Here is a 20,039-nt window from a genome sequence, read left to right as displayed (position 1 = left end):
AGCAACACACACACAATACAGTAGGAACTCAGCAAGACACACACACAATACTGGAGGAACTCAGCAACACACACACACAATGTTGGAGGAATTCAGGAACACACACAATGCTGGAGGAACTCAACAACACACACAATGCTGGAGGAACTGAGCAACACACACACACAATACTGGAGGAAGTCAGCAACACACACACAATACTCGAGGAACTCAACAACACACACAATGCTGGAGGAACTCAGCAACACACACACAATACTCGAGGAACTCAACAACACACACAATGCTGGAGGAACTCAGCAACACACACACAATACTGGAGGAACTCAGCAACACACACTCAAAGCTCGAGGAATTCAGCAACACACACACAATACTGGAAGAACTCAGCAAAACACACAGACAGAATACTGGAGAAACTAATCCACACAGACACAATACTGGAGGAACTCAGCAACACACACAATACTGGAGGAATTCAGCAACACACACACCATACTGGAGGAACTCAGCAACACACACACACAATACTGGAGGAATTCAGCAACACACACAATACAGTAGGAACTCAGCAAGACACACACACAATACTGGAGAAACTCAGCAACACACACACACAATGTTGGAGGAATTCAAGAAAACACACAATACTGGAGGAACTCAACAACACACACAATGCTGGAGGAACTGAGCAACACACACACACAATACTGGAGGAACTTAGCAACACACACACAATACTGGAGGAACTCAACAACCACACAATGCTGGAGGAACTGAGCAACACACAAACAATACTGGAGGAACTCAGCAACACACACAGACAGAATACTGGAGGAACTAATCCACACAGACACAATACTGGAGGAACTCAGCAACACACACAATATTGGAGGAACTCAGCAACACACACAATACTGGAGGAACTCAGCAACACACACACACAATACTGGAGGAATTCAGCAACACACACAATACAGTAGGAACTCAGTAAGACACACACACAATACTGTAGGAACTCTGCAACACACACACGATATGGATGAACTCAGCTACACACACACAATACTGGAGGAACACAGCAACACACACACAATACTGGAGGAACTCAGCAAGAAACACACACAATACTGAAGGAATTCAGCAACACACACACGATACTGTAGGAACTCGGCAACACACACACAATACTGGAGGAATTCAGCAACACACACACAATACTGGAGGAGATAAGCAACACACACACAATACTGTAGGAACTCAGCAACACACACACAATGCTGGAGGAACGCAGCAACACACACAATACTGGAGGAACTCAGCAACACACACAATACAGTAGGAACTCAGCAAGACACACACACAATACTGGAGGAATTCAGCAACAGACACAATACAGTAGGAACCCAGCAAGACACACACACAATACTGGAGGAACTCAGCAAGACACACAGAATACTGGAGGAACTCAACAACAGACACACACAATACTGGAGGAATTCAGCAACACACACACAGAATACAGGAGGAAATAATCAACACAGACACAATATTGGAGGAATTCAGCAACACACACAATACAGCAGGAACTCAGCAAGACACACACACAATACTGGAGGAACTCAGCAACACACACGGAATACTGGAAGAACTCAGCAACACACACACAATACTGGAGGAACTCAGCAACACACACACAATACTGGAGGAACTCAGCAACACACACAATACTGGAGGAACTCAGCAAAACACACACAATACTGGAAGAACTCAACAACACACACAATGCTGGAGGAACTGAGCAACACACACACAATACTGGGGGAACTCAGCAACACACACACAATACTGTAGGAACTCAGCAATACACACACAATACTGGAGAAACTCAGCAACACACACACAATACTGGGGGAACTCAGCAACACACACACAATACTGGGGGAACTCAGAAACACACACACAATACTGGAGGAACTCAGCAACACTCACACAATACTGGAGGAACTCAGCAACACACACACCATACTGGAGGAACTCAGCAACACACACACACAATATTGGAGGAATTCAGCAACACACACAATACTGGAGGAACTCAGCAACACACACAATACTGGAGGAACTCAGCAAGACACACACACAATACTGGAGGAACTCAGCAACACACACACACAATGTTGGAGGAATTCAGGAACACACACAATGCTGGAGGAACTCAACAACACACACAATGCTGGAGGAACTGAGCAACACACGCACACAATACTGGAGGAACTCAGCAACACACACACAATACTGGAGGAACTCAACAACACACACAATACTGGAGGAACTCAGCAACACACACACAATACTGGAGGAACTCAGCAAAACGCACACAATACTGGAGGAACTCAGCAACACACACACAATACTGGAGGAACTCAGCAACACACACACAATACTGGAGGAACTCAGCAACACACACACAATACTGGAGGAATTCAGCAACACACACACGATACTGGAGGAACTCAGCAACACACACAATACAGCAGGAACTCAGCAAGACACACACACAATACTGGAGGAACTCAGCAACACACACACACAATGTTGGAGGAATTCAGGAACACACACAATGCTGGAGGAACTCAACAACACACACAATGCTGGAGGAACTGAGCAACGCACACACACAATACTGGAGGAAGTCAGCAACACACACACAATACTCGAGGAACTCAACAACACACACAATGCTGGAGGAACTCAGCAACAGACACACAATACTGGAGGAACTCAGCAACACACACACAATACTGGAAGAACTCAGCAAAACACACACAATACTGGAGGAACTCAGCAACACACACACAATACTGGAAGAACTCAGCAAAACACACAGACAGAATACTGGAGGAACTAATCCACACAGACACAATACTGGAGGAACTCAGCAACACACACAATACTGGAGGAACTCAGCAACACACACACAATACTGGAGGAACTCAGCAACACACACACAATACAGGAGGAACTCAGCAACACACACACACATACTGGAGGAACTCAGCAACACACACACACAATGTTGGAGGAACTCAGGAACACACACAATGCTGGAGGAACTCAGCAACACACACACAATACTGGAGGAACTCAGCAACACACACACAATACTGGAGGAACTCAGCAACACACACACAATACTGGAGGAACTCAGCAACACACACACAATACTGGAGGAACTCAGCAACACACACACAATACTGGAGGAACTCAGCAAAACAAACACAATACTGGAGGAACTCAGCAAGAAACACGCACAATACTGGAGGAATTCAGCAACACACACACAATACTGGAAGAACTCAGCAAAACACACACAATACTGGAGGAACTCAACAACACACACAATGCTGGAGGAACTCAGCAACACACACACGATACTGGAGGAACTCAGCAACACACACACAATACTGGAGGAACTCAGCAACACACACACAATACTGGAGGAATTCAGCAACACACACACAATACTGGAGGAACTCGGCAACACACAGAGAATACTAGAGGAACTCAGCAACACACACACAATACTGGAAGAATTCAGCAACACACACAATGCTGGAGTAACTCAGCAACACACACACAATACTGGAAGAACTCAGCAAAACACACACAATACTGGAGGAACTCAGCAACACACACACAATACTGGAAGAATTCAGCAACACACACAATGCTGGAGGAACTCAGCAACACACACAATGCTGGTGGAACTTAGCAACACACACAATGCTGGAGTAACTCAGCAACACACACACGATACTGGAGGAACTCAGCAACACACACACGATACTGGAGGAACTCAGCAACACACACACAATACTGGAGGAAATCAGCAACACAAACACACACAATGCTGGAGGAACTCAGCAACACACACATTGCTGGAGTAACTCAGCAACACACACACGATACTGGAGGAACTCAGCAACACACACGGAATACTGGAAGAACTCAGGAACAAACACACAATACTGGAGGAACTCAGCAACACACACACAATACTGGAGGAACTCAGCAACACACACAATACTGGAGGAACTCAGCAAACACACACACAATACTGGAAGAACTCAGCAACACACACAATGCTGGAGGAACTCAGCAACACACACACAATACTGGAGGAACTCAGCAACACACACACAATACTGGAGGAACTCAGCAACACACACACAATACTGGAGGAACTCAGCAACACACACACAATACTGGAGGAACTCAGCAACACACACACAATACTGGAGGAACTCAGCAACACACACACAATACTGGAGGAACTCAGCAACACACACACAATACTGGAGGAACTCAGCAACACACACACCATACTGGAGGAACTCAGCAACACACACACACAATATTGGAGGAATTCAGCAACACACACAATACTGGAGGAATTCAGCAACACACACAATACAGTAGGAACTCAGCAAGACACACACACAATACTGGAGGAACTCAGCAACACACACACACAATGTTGGAGGAATTCAGGAACACACACAATGCTGGAGGAACTCAACAACACACACAATGCTGGAGGAACTGAGCAACACACACACACAATACTGGAGGAACTCAGCAACACACACACAATATTGGAGGAACTCAACAACACACACAATGCTGGAGGAACTCAGCAACAGACACACAATACTGGAGGAACTCTGCAACACACACACAATACTGGAAGAACTCAGCAAAACACACTCAATGCTCGAGGAATTCAGCAACACACACACAATACTGGAAGAACTCAGCAAAACACACAGACAGAATACTGGAGGAACTAATCCACACAGACACAATACTGGAGGAACTCAGCAACACACACAATATTGGAGGAACTCAGCAACACACACACACAATACTGGAGGAATTCAGCAACAGACACAATACAGTAGGAACCCAGCAAGACACACACACAATACTGGAGGAACTCAGCAACACACACACACAATGTTGGAGGAACTCAACAACACACACAATGCTGGAGGAATTCAGCAACACACACACAATACTGGAGGAACTCGGCAACACACACAGAATACTGGAGGAACTCAGAAACAAACACACAATACTGGAGGAACTCAGCAACACACCAAATACTGGAGGAACTCAGCAAAACAAACACAATACTGGAGGAACTCAGCAAGAAACACGCACAATACTGGAGGAATTCAGCAACACACACAAAATACTGGAAGAACTCAGCAAAACACACACAATACTGGAAGAATTCAGCAACACACACAATGCTGGAGGAACTCAGCAACACACACACGATACTGGAGGAACTCAGCAACACACACACCATACTGGAGGAACTCAGCAACACACACACACAATATTGGAGGAATTCAGCAACACACACACAATACTGGAGGAACTCGGCAACACACACAGAATACTGGAGGAACTCAGCAACAAACACACAATACCGGAGGAACTCAGCAACACACAATATACTGGAAGAACTCAGCAAAACAAACACAATACTGGAGGAACTCAGCAAGAAATACGCACAATACTGGAAGAACTCAGCAAAACACACACAATACTGGAGGAACTCAGCAACACACACACAATACTGGAGGAACTCAGCAACACACACAATGCTGGAGGAACTCAGCAACACACACAATGCTGGAGTAACTCAGCAACACACACACGATACTGGAGGAACTCAGCAACACACACACAATACTAGAGGAACACAGCAACACACACACAATACTGGAGGAAATCAGCAACACAAACACACACAATGCTGGAGGAACTCAGCAACACACACATTGCTGGAGTAACTCAGCAACACACACACGATACTGGAGGAACTCAGCAACACACACACGATACTGGAGGAACTCAGCAACACACACACAATACTGGAGGAACTCAGCAACACACACACCATACTGGAGGAACTCAGCAACACACACACACAATATTGGAGGAATTCAGCAACACACACAATACTGGAGGAACTCAGCAATGCACACACAATACTGGAGTAACTCAGCAGCACACACACAATACTGGAGGAACTCAGCAACACACACACAATACTGGAGGAACTCAGCAACACACACACAATACTGGAGGAACTCAGCAACACACACACAATGCTGGAGGAACTCAGCAACACACACACAATACTGGAGGAACTCAGCAACACACACACAATACTGGAGGAACTCAGCAACACACACACGATACTGGAGGAACTCAGCAACACACACACAATACTGGAGGAAATCAGAAACACACACACACAGAATACTGGAGGAACTACTCAACACAGACACAATACTGGAGGAACTCAGCAACACACACACAATACTGGAGGAACTCAGCAACACACACAGAATACTGGAGGAACTCAGCAAGACACACACAATATTGGAGGAACTGAGAAACACACACAGAATACTGGAGGAACTCAGCAACACACACAGACAGAATACTGGAGGAACTAATCAACACAGACACAATGCTGGAGGAACTCAGCAACACACACAATACTGGAGGATCTCAGCAACACACACAATACTGGAAGAACTCAGCAAAACAAACACAATACTGGAGGAACTCAGCAACACACACACACAATACTGGAGGAACTCAGCAACACACACACAATACTGGAGGAACTCAGCAACACACACAATACTGGAGGAACTCAGCAACACACACACAATACTGGAGGAACTCAGCAACACACACACAATACTGGAGGAACTCAGCAACACACACACAATACTGGAGGAACTCAGCAACACACACACAATACTGGAGGAACTCAGCAACACACACAGACAGAATACTGGAGGAACTAATCAACACAGACACAATACTGGAGGAACTCAGCAACACACACAATATTGGAGGAACTCAGCAAACACACACAATACTGGAGGAACTCAGCAACACACACACACACAATATTGGACGAATTCAGCAACACACACAATACTGGAGGAATTCAGCAACACACACAATACAGGAGGAACTCAGCAACACACACACAATACTGGAGGAACTCAGCAACACACACACAATACTGGAGGAACTCAGCAACACACACACGATACTGGAGGAACTCAGCAACACACACACAATACTGGAGGAACTCAGCAAGAAACACACACAATACTGGAGGAACTCAGCAACACACACACGATACTGGAGGAACTCAGCAACACACACACAATACTGGAGGAACTCAGCAACACACACACAATACTGGAGGAACTCAGCAACACACACACAATACTGGAGGAACTCAGCAACACACACACAATGCTGGAGGAACGCAGCAACACACACAATACTGGAGGAACTCAGCAACACACACAATACAGTAGGAACTCAGCAAGACACACACACAATACTGGAGGAATTCAGCAACAGACACAATACAGTAGGAACCCAGCAAGACACACACACAATACTGGAGGAACTCAGCAAGACACACACAATACTGGAGGAACTCAGCAACAGACACACACAATACTGGAGGAATTCAGCAGCACACACATAGAATACAGGAGGAAATAATCAACACAGACACAATATTGGAGGAATTCAGCAACACACACAATACAGCAGGAACTCAGCAAGACACACACACAATACTGGAGGAACTCAGCAACACACACGGAATACTGGAGGAACTCAGGAACAAACACACAATACTGGAGGATCTCAGCAACACACACACAATACTGGAGGATCTCAGCAACACACACAATACTGGAGGAACTCAGCAAAACACACACAATACTGGAGGAATTCAGCAACACACACAATGCTGGAGGAACTCAGCAACACACACACAATACTGCAGGAACTCAGCAACACACACACAATACTGGAGGAACTCAGCAACACACACACAATACTGGAGGAACTCAGCAACACACACACAATACTGGAGGAACTCAGCAACACACACACAATACTGGAGGAACTCAGCAACACACACACAATACTGGAGGAACTCAGCAACACACACACAATACTGGAAGAACTCAGCAAAACACACACAATACTGGAGGAACTCAGCAACACACACACAATACTGGAAGAATTCAGCAACACACACAATGCTGGAGGAACTCAGCAACACACACACAATACTGGAGGAACTCAGCAACACACACACAATACTGGAGGAACTCAGCAACACACACACACAATGTTGGAGGAATTCAGGAACGCACACAATGCTGGAGGAACTCAGCAACACACACACAATACTGGAGGAACTCAGCAAACACACACACAATACTGGAGGAACTCAGCAAAACACACACGATATTGGAGGAACTCAACAACACACACAATGCTGGAGGAACTCAGCAACACACACACAATACTGGAGGAACTCAGCAACACACACACAATACTGGAAGAACTCAGCAACACACACACAATACTGGAAGAACTCAGCAAAACACACACGATACTGGAGGAACTCAACAACACACACAATGCTGGAGGAACTCAGCAACACACACACGATACTGGAGGAACTCAGCAACACACACACACAATGTTGGAGGAACTCAACAACACACACAATGCTGGAGGAATTCAGCAACACACATACAATACTGGAGGAACTCGGCAACACACACAGAATACTGGAGGAACTCAGCAACAAACACACAATACTGGAGGAACTCAGCAGCACACACAATACTGGAAGAACTCAGCAAAACAAACACAATACTGGAGGAACTCAGCAAGAAACACGCACAATACTGGAGGAATTCAGCAACACACACACAATACTGGAAGAATTCAGCAACACACACAATGCTGGAGGAACTCAGCAACACACACAATGCTGGAGGAACTCAGCAACACACACAATGCTGGTGGAACTCAGCAACACACACACGATACTGGAGGAACTCAGCAACACACACACAATACTAGAGGAACACAGCAACACACACACAATACTGGAGGAAATCAGCAACACAAACACACACAATGCTGGAGGAACTCAGCAACACACACATTGCTGGAGTAACTCAGCAACACACACACGATACTGGAGGAACTCAGCAACACACACACGATACTGGAGGAACTCCGCAACACACACACAATACTGGAGGAACACAGCAACATACACACAATACTGGAGGAACTCAGCAAGAAACACGCACAATACTGTAGGAATTCAGCAACACACACACGATACTGGAGGAACTCAGCAACACACACGGAATACTGGAGGAACTCAGCAACACACACACAATACTGTAGGAACTCAGCAATACACACACAATACTGGAGGAACTCAGCAACACACACACAATACTGGAGGAACTTAGCAACACACACACAATACTGGAGGAACTCAGCAACACACACACAATACTGGAGGAACTCAGCAACACACACAATACTGGAGGAACTCAGCAACACACAAACAATACTGGAGGAACTCAGCAATACACACACCATACTGGAGGAACTCAGTAACACACACACACAATATTGGAGGAATTCAGCCACACACACAATACTGGAGGAATTCAGCAACAGACACAATACAGTAGGAACCCAGCAACACACACACGATACTGGAGGAACTCAGCAACACACACACACAATGTTGGAGGAACTCAACAACACACACAATGCTGGAGGAATTCAGCAACACACACACAATACTGGAGGAACTCGGCAACACACACAGAATACTGGAGGAACTCAGCAACAAACACACAATACTGGAGGAACTCAGCAACACACCGAATACTGGAGGAAATCAGCAAAACAAACACAATACTGGAGGAACTCAGCAAGAAACACACACAATACTGCAGGAATTCAGCAACACACACACAATACTGGAAGAACTCAGCAAAACACACACAATACTGGAAGAATTCAGCAACACACACAATGCTGGAGGAACTCAGCAACACACACAATGCTGGTGGAACTTAGCAACACACACAATGCTGGAGTAACTCAGCAACACACACACGATACTGGAGGAACTCAGCAACACACACACGATACTGGAGGAACTCAGCAACACACACACAATACTGGAGGAACTCAGCAACACACACACAATACTGGAGGAACTCAGCAACACACACACACAATACTGGAGGAACTCAGCAACACACACAATACTGGAGGAACTCAGCAACACACACACAATACTGGAGGAACTCAGCAACACACACACAATACTGGAGGAACTCAGCAACACACACACAATACTGGAGGAACTCAGCAACACACACACACAATATTGGAGGAATTCAGCAACACACACAATACTGGAGGAATTCAGCAACACACACAATACAGTAGGAACTCAGCAAGCACACACACAATGCTGTCGGAGCTCAGCAACACACACAGAATACTCGATGAATTCAGCAACGCACAAAGAGAATACAGGAGGAACTAATCAACACACACACCATACTGGAGGAACTCAGCAACACACACACACAATGTTGGAGGAATTCAGGAACGCACACAATGCTGGAGGAACTCAGCAACACACACACAATACTGGAGGAACTCAGCAACACACACACAATACTGGAGGAACTCAGCAACACACACACAATACTGGAGGAACTCAGCAACACACACACAATACTGGAGGAACTCAGCAACACACGCACAATACTGGAGGAACTCAGCAAAACACACACAATACTGGAGGAACTCAGCAACACACACACAATACTGGAGGAATTCAGCAACACACACACAATACTGGAGGAACTCAGCAACACACACACAATACTGGAGGAACTCAGCAACACACACACAATACCGGAGGAACTCAGCAACACACAAAATACTGGAAGAACTCAGCAAAACAAACACAATACTGGAGGAACTCAGCAAGAAATACGCACAATACTGGAAGAACTCAGCAAAACACACACAATACTGGAAGAATTCAGCAGCACACACAATGCTGGAGGAACTCAGCAACACACACAATGCTGGTGCAACTCAGCAACACACACAATGCTGGAGTAACTCAGCTACACACACACGATTCTGGAGGATCTCATCAACACACACACAATACTAGAGGAAATCAGCAACACAAACACGCACAATGCTGGAGGAACTCAGCAACACACACACAATACTGGAGGAACTCAGCAACACACACACAATGCTCGAGGAATTCAGCAACACACACACAATACTGTAAGATCTCAGCAAAACACACACAATAGTGGAAGAATTCCGCAACACGCACAATGCTGGAGGAACTCAGCAACACACACACGATACTGGAGGAACTCAGCAACATACACACACAAAGTTGGAGGAATTCAGCAACACACACACAATACTGGAGGAACTCGGCAACACACACAGAATACTGGAGGAACTCAGCAACAAACACACAATACCGGAGGAACTCAGCAACACACAAAATACTGGAAGAACTCAGCAAAACAAACACAATACTGGAGGAACTCAGCAAGAAATACGCACAATACTGGAAGAACTCAGCAAAACACACACAATACTGGAAGAATTCAGCAGCACACACAATGCTGGAGGAACTCAGCAACACACACAATGCTGGTGGAACTCAGCAACACACACAATGCTGGAGTAACTCAGCTACACACACACGATTCTGGAGGATCTCAGCAACACACACACAATACTAGAGGAACACAGCAACACACACACAATACTGGAGGAAATCAGCAACACAAACACACACAATGCTGGAGGAACTCAGCAACACACACATTGCTGGAGTAACTCAGCAACACACACACGATACTGGAGGAACTCAGCAACACACACACGATACTGGAGGAACTCTGCAACACACACACAATACTGGAGGAACACAGCAACATACACACAATACTGGAGGAACTCAGCAAGAAACACGCACAATACTGTAGGAATTCAGCAACACACACACGATACTGGAGGAACTCAGCAACACACACGGAATACTGGAGGAACTCAGCAACACACACACAATACTGTACGAGGAACTCAGCAACACACACACAATACTGGAGGAACTCAGCAACACACACACAATACTGGAGGAACTCAGCAACACACACACAATACTGGAGGAACTCAGCAACACACACACAATACTGGAGGAACTCAGCAACACACACACAATACTGGAGGAACTCAGCAACACACACAATACTGGAGGAACTCAGCAACACACACACAATACTGGAGGAACTCAGCAACACACACACCATACTGGAGGAACTCAGCAACACACACACACAATATTGGAGGAATTCAGCAACACACACAATACTGGAGGAATTCAGCAACACACACAATACAGTAGGAACTCAGCAAGACACACACACAATACTGGAGGAACTCAGCAACACACACACAATACTGCAGAAATTTAGCAACACACACAATGCTGTAGGAGCTCAGCAACACACACACAATACTCGATGAATTCAGCAACGCACAAACAGAATACAGGAGGAACTAATCAACACAGACACAATACTGGAGGAACTCAGCAACACACACACACAATGTTGGAGGAATTCAGGAACACACACAATGCTGGAGGAACTCAACAACACACACAATGCTGGAGGAACTGAGCAACACACGCACACAATACTGGAGGAACTCAGCAACACACACACAATACTGGAGGAACTCAGCAACACACACACGATACTGGAGGAACTCAGCAACACACACACAATACTGGAGGAACACAGCAACACACACACAATACTGGAGGAAATCAGAAACACACACACACAGAATACTGGAGGAACTACTCAACACAGACACAATACTGGAGGAACTCAGCAACACAAACACAATACTGGAGGAACTCAGCAACACACACACAATACTGGAGGAACTCAGCAACACACACACAATACTGGAGGAACTCAGCAACACACACACCATACTGGAGGAACTCAGCAACACACACACACAATATTGGAGGAATTCAGCAACACTCACAATGCTGGAGTAACTCAGCAACACACACACGATACTGGAGGAACACAGCAACACACACACACAGAAGACTGGAGGAACTACTCAACACAGACACAATACCTGAAGAACTCATCAACACAAACACAATACTGGAGGAACGCAGCTACACACACACAATACTGGAGGAACTCAGCAACACACACACAATACTGGAGGAACTCAGCAACACACACACAATACTGGAGGAACTCAGCAACACACACACAATACTGGAGGAACTCAGTAACACACACACCATACTGGAGGAACTCAGCAACACACACACACAATGTTGGAGGAATTCAGGAACGCACACAATGCTGGAGGAACTCAACAACACACACAATGCTGGAGGAACTCAGCAACACACACACAATACTGGAGGAACTCAGCAGCACACACACGATACTGCAGGAACTCAGCAACACACACACGATACTGGAGGAACTCAGCAACACACACACAATACTGGAGGAACACAGCAACACACACACAATACTGGAGGAAATCAGCAACACACACACACAGAATACTGGAGGAACTACTCAACACAGACACAATACTGGAGGAACTCAGCAACACAAACACAATACTGGAGGAACTCAGCAACACACACACAATACTGGAGGAACTCAGCAAAACACACACAATACTGGAGGAACTCAGCAACACACACACAATACTGGAGGAACTCAGCAACACACACAATGCTGGAGGAACTCAGCAACACACACAATGCTGGAGTAACTCAGCAAGACACGCACGATACTGGAGGAACACAGCAACACACACACAATACTGGAGGAACTACTCAACACAGACACAATACCTGAAGAACTCATCAACACAAACACAATACTGGAGGAACGCAGCTACACACACACAATACTGGAGGAACTCAGCAACACACACACAATACTGGAGGAACTCAGCAACACACACAATACTGGAAGAACTCAGCAAAACACACACAATACTGGAGGAACTCAGCAAGAAACACGCACAATACTGGAGGAATTCAGCAACACACACACGATACTGGAGGAACTCAGCAACACACACAATACTGGAGGAACTCAGCAACACACACACAATACTGGAGGAACTCAGCAACACACACACAATACTGGAGGAACTCAGCAACACACACACAATACTGGAGGAACTCAGCAACACACACAATACTGGAGGAACTCAGCAACACACACAATACAGTAGGAACTCAGCAAGACACACACACAATACTGGAGGAATTCAGCAACAGACACAATACAGTAGGAACCCAGCAAGACACACACACAATACTGGAGGAACTCAGCAAGACACACAGAATACTGGAGGAACTCAACAACAGACACACACAATACTGGAGGAATTCAGCAACACACACACAGAATACAGGAGGAAATAATCAACACAGACACAATATTGGAGGAATTCAGCAACACACACAATACAGCAGGAACTCAGCAAGACACACACACAATACTGGAGGAACTCAGCAACACACACGGAATACTGGAAGAACTCAGGAACAAACACACAATACTGGAGGAACTCAGCAACACACACACAATACTGGAGGAACTCAGCAACACACACAATACTGGAGGAACTCAGCAAAACACACACAATACTGGAGGAACTCAGCAACACACACAATGCTGGAGGAACTCAGCAACACACACACAATACTGGAGGAACTCAGCAACACACACACAATACTGGAGGAACTCAGCAACACACACACAATACTGGAGGAACTCAGCAACACACACACAATACTGGAGGAACTCAGCAACACACACACAATACTGGAGGAACTCAGCAACACACACACAATACTGGAGGAACTCAGCAACACACACACAATACTGGAGGAACTCAGCAACACACACACCATACTGGAGGAACTCAGCAACACACACACACAATATTGGAGGAATTCAGCAACACACACAATGCTGGAGGAATTCAGCAACACACACAATACAGTAGGAACTCAGCAAGACACACACACAATACTGGAGGAACTCAGCAACACACACACACAATGTTGGAGGAATTCAGGAACGCACACAATGCTGGAGGAACTCAGCAACACACACACAATACTGGAGGAACTCAGCAACACACACACAATACTGGAGGAACTCAGCAAAACACACACGATATTGGAGGAACTCAACAACACACACAATGCTGGAGGAACTCAGCAACACACACACAATACTGGAGGAACTCAGCAACACACACACAATACTGGAGGAACTCAGCAACACACACACAATACTGGAAGAACTCAGCAAAACACACACGATACTGGAGGAACTCAACAACACACACAATGCTGGAGGAACTCAGCAACACACACACGATACTGGAGGAACTCAGCAACACACACACACAATGTTGGAGGAACTCAACAACACACACAATGCTGGAGGAATTCAGCAACACACACACAATACTGGAGGAACTCGGCAACACACACAGAATACTGGAGGAACTCAGCAACAAACACACAATACCGGAGGAACTCAGCAACACACAATATACTGGAAGAACTCAGCAAAACAAACACAATACTGGAGGAACTCAGCAAGAAATACGCACAATACTGGAGGAACTCAGCAACACACACACAATACTGGAAGAACTCAGCAAAACACACACAATACTGGAAGAATTCAGCAACACACACAATGCTGGAGGAACTCAGCAACACACACAATGCTGGTGGAACTCAGCAACACACACAATGCTGGAGTAACTCAGCAACACACACACGATTCTGGAGGAACTCAGCAACACACACACAATACTGGAGGAACACAGCAACACACACACAATACTGGAGGAAATCAGCAACACAAACACACACAATGCTGGAGGAACTCAGCAACACACACATTGCTGGAGTAACTCAGCAACACACACACGATACTGGAGGAACTCAGCAACACACACACGATACTGGAGGAACTCAGCAACACACACACAATACTGGAGGAACACAGCAACACACACACAATACTGGAGGAACTCAGCAAGAAACACGCACAATACTGTAGGAATTCAGCAACACACACACGATACTGGAGGAACTCAGCAACACACACACGATACTGGAGGAACTCAGCAACACACACACAATACTAGAGGAACACAGCAACACACACACAATACTGGAGGAACTCAGCAACACACACACAATACTGGAGGAACTCAGCAACACACACACAATACTGGAGGAACTCAGCAACACACACACAATACTGGAGGAACTCAGCAACACACACAATACTGGAGGAACTCAGCAACACACAAACAATACTGGAGGAACTCAGCAATACTCACACCATACTGGAGGAACTCAGTAACACACACACACAATACTGGAGGAACTCAGCAACACACACACACAATACTGGAGGAATTCAGCAACACACACAATACTGGAGGAACTCAGCAACACACACACGATACTGGAGGAACTCAGCAACACACACACACAATGTTGGAGGAACTCAACAACACACACAATGCTGGAGGAACTCAGCAACACACACACAATACTGGAGGAACTCAGCAACACACACACAATACTGGAGGAACTCAGAAACAAACACAATACTGGAGGAACTCAGCAACACACCGAATACTGGAGGAAATCAGCAAAACAAACACAATACTGGAGGAACTCAGCAAGAAACACACACAATACTGCAGGAATTCAGCAACACACACACAATACTGGAAGAACTCAGCAAAACACACACAATACTGGAAGAACTCAGCAAAACACACACAATGCTGGAGGAACTCAGCAACACACACAATGCTGGTGGAACTCAGCAACACACACAATGCTGGAGTAACTCAGCAACACACACACGATACTGGAGGAACTCAGCAACACACACACGATACTGGAGGAACTCAGCAACACACACACAATACTAGAGGAACACAGCAACACACACACAATACTGGAGGAACTCAGTAACACACACACCATACTGGAGGAACTCAGCAACACACACACAATACTGGAGGAACTCAGCAACACACACACAATACTGGAGGAACTCAGCAACACACACACAATACTGGAGGAACTCAGCAACACACACACCATACTGGAGGAACTCAGCAACACACACACACAATATTGGAGGAATTCAGCAACACACACAATACTGGAGGAACTCAGCAACACACACACAATACTGGAGGAACTCAGCTACACACACACAATACTGGAGGAACTCAGCAACACACACACAATACTGGAGGAACTCAGCAACACACACACAGAATACTGGAGGAACTAATCAACACAGACACAATACTGGAGGAACTCAGCAACACACACACAATACTGGAGGAACTCAGCAACACACACACAATACTGGAGGAACTCAGCAACACACACACCATACTGGAGGAACTCAGCAACACACACACAATACTGGAGGAACTCAGCAACACACACACAATACTGGAGGAACTCAGCAACACACACACAATACTGGAGGAACTCAGCAACACACACAATACTGGAGGAACTCAGCAAAACACACACAATACTGGAGGAACTCAGCAAACACACACAATACTGGAGGAATTCAGCAACACACACACAATACTGGAGGAACTCAGCAACACACACAGAATACTGGAGGAACTCAGCAACACACACACAATACTGGAGGAACTCAGCAACACACACAATACTGGAAGAACTCAGCAAAACAAACACAATACTGGAGGAACTCAGCAAGAAATACGCACAATACTGGAAGAACTCAGCAAAACACACACAATACTGGAAGAATTCAGCAGCACACACAATGCTGGAGGAACTCAGCAACACACACAATGCTGGTGCAACTCAGCAACACACACAATGCTGGAGTAACTCAGCTACACACACACGATTCTGGAGGATCTCAGCAACACACACACAATACTAGAGGAAATCAGCAACACAAACACGCACAATGCTGGAGGAACTCAGCAACACACACACAATACTGGAGGAACTCAGCAACACACACACAATACTGGAGGAACTCAGCAACACACACACAATACTGGAGGAACTCAGCAAAACACACACAATACTGGAGGAACTCAGCAACACACACACACAATGCTGGAGGAACTCAGCAACACACACACGATACTGGAGGAACTCAGCAACACACACACAATACTGGAGGAACTCAGCAACACACACACAATACTGGAGGAACTCAGCAACACACACACAATACTGGAGGAACTCAGCAACACACACACAATACTGGAGGAACTCAGCAACACACACACAATACTGGAAGAACTCAGCAAAACAAACACAATACTGGAGGAACTCAGCAAGAAACACGCACAATACTGGAGGAACTCAGCAAAACACACACAATACTGGAGGAACTCAGCAACACACACACAATACTGGAGGAACTCAGCAACACACACAATGCTGGAGGAACTCAGCAACACACACAATACTGGAGGAACTCAGCAACACACACACGATTCTGGAGGATCTCAGCAACACACACACAATACTGGAGGAACACAGCAACACACACACAATACTGGAGGAAATCAGCAACACAAACACACACAATGCTGGAGGAACTCAGCAACACACACATTGCTGGAGTAACTCAGCAACACACACACGATACTGGAGGAACTCAGCAACACACACACGATACTGGAGGAACTCCGCAACACACACACAATACTGGAGGAACACAGCAACATACACACAATACTGGAGGAACTCAGCAAGAAACACGCACAATACTGTAGGAATTCAGCAACACACACACGATACTGGAGGAACTCAGCAACACACACGGAATACTGGAGGAACTCAGCAACACACACACAATACTGGAGGAACTCAGCAACACACACACAATACTGGAGGAACTCAGCAACACACACACAATACTGGAGGAACTCAGCAACACACACACAATACTGGAGGAACTTAGCAACACACACACAATACTGGAGGAACTCAGCAACACACACACAATACTGGAGGAACTCAGCAACACACACAATACTGGAGGAACTCAGCAACACACAAACAATACTGGAGGAACTCAACAATACTCACACCATACTGGAGGAACTCAGTAACACACACACACAATATTGGAGGAATTCAGCAACACACACACAATACTGGAGGAACTCAGAAAAACACACACAATACTGAAGGAACTCAGCAAGACACACGCACAATACTGGAGGAACTCAGCAACACACACACCATACTGGAGGAACTCGGCAACACACACACAATACTGGAGGAACTCAGCAACACACACACAATACTGGAGGAACTCAGCAACACACTCAGACAGAATACTGGAGGAACTAATCAACACAGACACAATACTGGAGGAACTCAGCAACACACACACACAATGTTGGAGGAATTCAGGAACACACACAATGCTGGAGGAACTCAACAACACACACAATGCTGGAGGAACTGAGCAACACACGCACACAATACTGGAGGAACTCAGCAACACACACACAATACTGGAGGAACTCAGCAACACACACACGATACTGGAGGAACTCAGCAACACACACACAATACTGGAGGAACACAGCAACACACACACAATACTGGAGGAAATCAGAAACACACACACACAGAATACTGGAGGAACTACTCAACACAGACACAATACTGGAGGAACTCAGCAACACAAACACAATACTGGAGGAACTCAGCAACACACACATAATACTGGAAGAACTCAGCAAAACACACACAATACTGGAGGAACTCAGCAACACACACACAATACTGGAGGAACTCAGCAACACACACAATGCTGGAGGAACTCAGCAACACACACACGATACTGGAGGAACTCAGCAACACACACACGATACTGGAG

This window comes from Mobula hypostoma, chromosome 10 (genome assembly GCF_963921235.1).
Source record: "Mobula hypostoma chromosome 10, sMobHyp1.1, whole genome shotgun sequence".
Lineage (NCBI taxonomy): Eukaryota > Metazoa > Chordata > Chondrichthyes > Myliobatiformes > Myliobatidae > Mobula > Mobula hypostoma.
The sequence above is the reverse complement of the archived record's forward strand: the minus strand, read 5'-3'. Positions refer to the sequence as shown.